The following is a 5,248-nucleotide window of genomic DNA, read 5'->3' on the forward strand; positions in this document are numbered from 1 at the left end:
CCAACACCCACAATAGTTCATTCAGGAATCCATCCAGCATATAATGTTGCCAAAGTCTATTTGTAGTGACTCAGTGGTGTCTGAGAGGTGGTGGACAGGGAAACCCTTTCTCATAGGACAATGCCAATCATTGTAGGTCTCTCTGGAGACATGACTGGGAGTTTATTCTCAGTTGGAAAGACTCTTCCATCAGTAGGTTATTCCCACTTATTTCCTATGTGTCTGGGGGGAAGATGCAGCTGTATAGAGTATCTCTTCATGTAGAATGACCTTACAGATAATTGTACTTTATGAACCCTCAATATTTCCAAAAGTGGCTGCCACTTATTAAGCTATTATTTATTTTCATCCAGAATATTAAAAATCTCTTGGTTCAATTCAATTTTCGTATCTCTGGCACCTTCATGGTGAACTGAAGGGGCTTCTACCTGGTAAAATCATCCACAGGTTCTCCTGTGAGTAGGCATTTTATCCTGTGCCAGTAGCTTTTGCCTCTTGCTACATAATTGCTAAAGTCTAAGAAATGGTTCTTAGGGAGCTCCCAAGATGCTGTTGATACTTTGACAATGAGAGGCTTCCTGAGGACCAACATTTCTGCTTATGCTCCTCAGACACCGTCGGTTTTCAACTTTTGAATGTTCCACACACTGAGCAACATTTGGGTTTGCTATATCTTTTTCTTAAGTGGCGGCAAATTCCTCTAGTATTCTACTTCCTTCCCTTACTTTGTGCTTTTAGGACACTCACCCCCTTAACTTCCTAAGAGGTGAGACTGCTTTTTTTATACAGTTCTTTTTTATTAATCTTTATTTCATATCTAGCTATGGCTGTTTACTGGATATATGTGCCTTATTTTTGTTCCTTTGCTTTCCAGCCCTGACATTTTTTTTTCTAACATACTTCTTTACAGTTTGTTTTATGGTAAGATTTAGTAAATTTTAGGGTAAGTTATTTGAAATTAATGAGTTCTGAGTAGGTTAAAGCATCCACACTCACCTTATTAAGTTGGATCAGATGATCCAGTGAGTCGTCTCCTGTCAGATAAGTGTTGAATAAAACATTCTCTAAGTATTACAGAAGAGAGACAATTTCATTAACAAAAAAACAAATCAAGCTGGTAACATAGTTCTCCTCCACAGGACAACTGATAACTCCAGTGGGGGTGAAGAACACATGGTTTTAAGAGACACAGGCTTCAACGCAGATTCTATCTGGAGTGGAGGTCCATTTGTAAAGACATTCTCAATTGTACAAGAGCCCAGAAACTTACCGCTTATCTGGACTTCAGGAACCATTCATTCAAAGAGTTACTTGAGTCAATCAGAGATGAAGTAAGAACTTCTGAGTTAAGTAGTGAGGCACCAAAGGACTGTGATAATTGTTATATCAGGTAAACACAAATTCTAGATACATACAAAAACCAATTTTTTCTTGCAAGAAAGCGTGCCAAAGGGAAAAAAAAAATAAAACTTCCTCAACTGGGGCTTTAATTCTAAAATATATGACTACACTTCAGGACATGGTAGGAAGAAGGGATACTAGCATACTAAATCTCCTATATATAATAAGGATGTGCCATAATTATTACTTCTAATATAAAAATATAAGGTAATATATGATTAGGTATGATTTTAAAAAGCAAATATAATTACTAGTAAAATTTTTAAGCAGGATGTAAAACTATATGAGACAAAAATAATCAGGCTATGAGGTCAAACTTGGAAAAAAATTACATAAGTATAAAATATGTAAGTGTAACTTTACCACCTATGATGGAATCATAGATTAACTTTTTTAATACTTTTGAAAAATTTTAAACACAAATACTCTTCAGTTAGTAAAACATAAGTCATATAAATATTATTTATAAGTCAAAAACAAAATGAGACAGAAAGTTTAACAAGTGAAATTTTTGACAGATTTTATTATTTTTTTAAATATTTTATTTATTTTATTTGAGAGAGAGAATGAGAGATAGAGAGCACGAGAGGGAAGAGGGTCAGAAGGAGAATCAGACTCCCCGCTGAGCAGGGAGCCCGACATGGGACTCGATCCCAGGACTCCAGGATCATGACCTGAGCCAAAGGCAGTTGCTTAACCAACTGAGCCACACAGGCGCCCTTGACAGATTTTAAAAAGAAAAGCAAATATTAAATTCATATAATGTGAAATTTCAGAAAGAAATAAAAGCATTAAATGGAAATAAGATATAAACTCATAAATCATTACTTACCTAGTAATATAGTATCAACATAAGTAAAGAAAAAAGAGTTTCACATACAGAAAGTTATTGCAAGGTCCCGGGAAACTTTTCTATTGGATCAAGGAATATTATTAAAATGACACAAAGCTTGGGCGCCTGGGTGGCTCAGATGGTTAAGTGTCTGCCTTCGGCTCAGGTCATGGTCCTGGGGTCCTGGGATCGAGTCCCGCATCGGGCTCCCTGCTCCTTGGGAGACTGCTTCTCTCTCTGCTTCTCTCTCTCTCTCTCTCTCTCTCTCTCTCTCCCCCTCTGTCTCTCATGAATAAATAAATAAAATCTTTAAAAAAAAAAAGAATCAATGAACCAACACACTCAACTTTAAATAAATAAATAAATAAATAAAATGACACAAAGCTTGAACCAACAACATATCAGCTAAAAGATTTAAGCTTTAGAAGTAGACAAAAAATACATTTAAATCCCAGCTTTCAGCTTAGTAAGTGTAAATTTCAGTAGAAGCACCTTGGTCAGATTAGTCTGTCTCTGGAATACTTGGTGGCCTCATGTACAACATGGAAACTAATAAATAGATTTCTAGGTTATTGTGGTATTAAGTGATATAATGCAGAAATTTAGCACAGTTAGATACATAGAAGGAGTGAAATATATTTTAATTATTACTATCATTGCTAGTCCTATTACTATGTATTGACAATTTACCCTACAACCAATTTAATTTTGACAAATGGACCATATGCTAAACTTCCCCATAGAAGTCTCAACAAGTATAAGGGATCTACAATATAACAAACACAGAAATTAATATCTAAAGTTTACATAAAATAAATATGTTAGAATTAAAATAAATGTATTTCTCACACATGAAAGCCTTTGACATAATTAAATAGCTATTGCTTATAAATGAAAAGTAGAGTAAAAAGAGTAAAACAGACATTCTCACTCAAGGAACCAATAGCACACATGAAGGAGAAGAACCCAAGTGTTATTTCCTTAAAGTCAGGAATTAGACAGAGATTCTCACCATCAACAGCATAAACAACAAACAGTGTACCTATTATTAAAACACATTTTATTGAAAAATAAAACTTTCAATTTAAATAAATGAGGGGAAAAACTTAACTACTTTCTCTATAGCAGCCTTAATATTTTAGTTACCTCTTATAGAATTAATTGACATTTGGGACTCCTCAGTGGCTCAGTCAGTTAAGGATCTGCCTTCAGCTCAGGTCATGATCCCAGGGTCCTGGGATCAAGTCCCACATTGGGCTCCCCTGCTTCTCCCTCTGCCTGCAGCTTGTGCTTTCTCTCACTCTGACAAATAAATAAATAAAATTTTTAAAAAAAGAATTGATGTTCCATTACCTAATAATGAACTTACAGAATGATACCAACTGAAATCAAAATACCATGTAATTTTAAAAATATCTGGCAAAGTTGTCTTAAAGAACACATAAAATAATAAAAGGTAATAATTACTGAATTTTTTTTTTAAAAAGAGACTAATGGCCCCAGAGTCCCGGAGTCCTGGCCGGTTCCTCCCATAGTCCCGCAGTTGCCCGTCTCATTCCTTTCAACATGACAGATGCCGCCGTGTCCTTCGCCAAGGACTTCCTGGCAGGTGGAGTGGCCGCGGCCATCTCCAAGACGGCGGTAGCGCCCATCGAGCGGGTCAAGCTGCTGCTGCAGGTGCAGCATGCCAGCAAGCAAATCACAGCAGATAAGCAATACAAGGGCATTACAGACTGTGTGGCCAAGGTGGGCAAAGCTGGAGCTGAAAGGGAATTCAGAGGCCTCGGTGACTGCCTGGTTAAGATCTACAAATCTGATGGGATTAAGGGCCTATACCAAGGCTTTAATGTGTCTGTGCAGGGCATCATCATCTACCGAGCTGCCTACTTTGGTATCTATGACACCACAAAGGGAATGCTTCCAGATCCCAAGAATACTCACATCTTCATCAGCTGGATGATCGCACAATCCGTCACAGCGGTTGCCGGGTTGACTTCCTACCCGTTTGACACTGTTCGCCGCTGAATGATGATGCAGTCAGGGCTCAAAGGAACTGACATCATGTACACAGGTACAGTAGACTGCTGGAGGAAGATCGCTCGTGATGAAGGAGCCAAAGCATTTTTCAAGGGGGCGTGGTCCAATGTTCTCAGAGGCATGGGTGGTGCTTTTGTGCTGGTCTTGTACGACGAAATCAAGAAGTTCACATGAGTTACTTCCTAGTCTTTCCCCCCGACTGTGAACAGGCATGTTGTATTATATAACATATCTTGAGCATTCTTGACAGACTGTTGGCTGTCTATTTATCAATGGCAACTATTCCACCGGTTGAAAACGGGAAGCAATAATACTCATCTGACCAGTTTTCTCTTAAAGCCATTTCCATGATGACGGGACTCGATTATATTTTTTATTTCAGTCACTCCTGATAAATTTGAAGAAATAAAAAATATCTGAAATAAAAAAAGAGACTAATGTGAGGTAACTAATAATTCTAAAGTAACTAACAGACATATTTGTATTTAATAACTATATATGTATATTCTACTGTAATTTAAACGTGATATTTCTCAGGAACAAACAAGTAGACAAAAGAAAGCACACACAAAGCTCATAAAATCTTAGTGAAGGTAAAATTGACACTTTAATCTCATGAGAAAGAAAAGCTTTTTCAGTAACAACTTTTGGGAGAATTAACTACCAGAAGAACAAAACAAAACAAAAATTGAGATTCACCTCTCTTACCAAATACACTGTGAATCCATTATACATTATAAAGGAGCTAAATGTAAAATAAAATGTCTTAAAATAAAACAAAACAAAAACCGGAGAGGTTTTTAGGAGTACTAATAGAAGCAATGATTAATGTTGTTTACTTTTGAGTGGTTTACATGAGATAATACATGGAAACAATTTAGAAGCTGAGAGATACAGAATGATAGACTTCATTGTTAAGGATATGACTTTAGAGCCATACTTTCTCATTTCAGGATGGGAAGGAAGAATTTATAGTAG

At 36.6% G+C, this 5,248-nt stretch overlaps 1 pseudogene; it reads left to right on the forward strand.

Annotated features, from left to right (window-relative positions):
• Positions 1-3,799: 3,799 nt before the first annotated feature.
• Positions 3,800-4,585, forward strand: LOC113913590 (annotated as a pseudogene).
• The last annotated feature ends 663 nt before the right edge of the window (positions 4,586-5,248 follow it).

Source organism: Zalophus californianus, chromosome 11 (assembly GCF_009762305.2).
Source record: "Zalophus californianus isolate mZalCal1 chromosome 11, mZalCal1.pri.v2, whole genome shotgun sequence".
Classification (NCBI taxonomy): Eukaryota; Metazoa; Chordata; class Mammalia; order Carnivora; family Otariidae; genus Zalophus; species Zalophus californianus.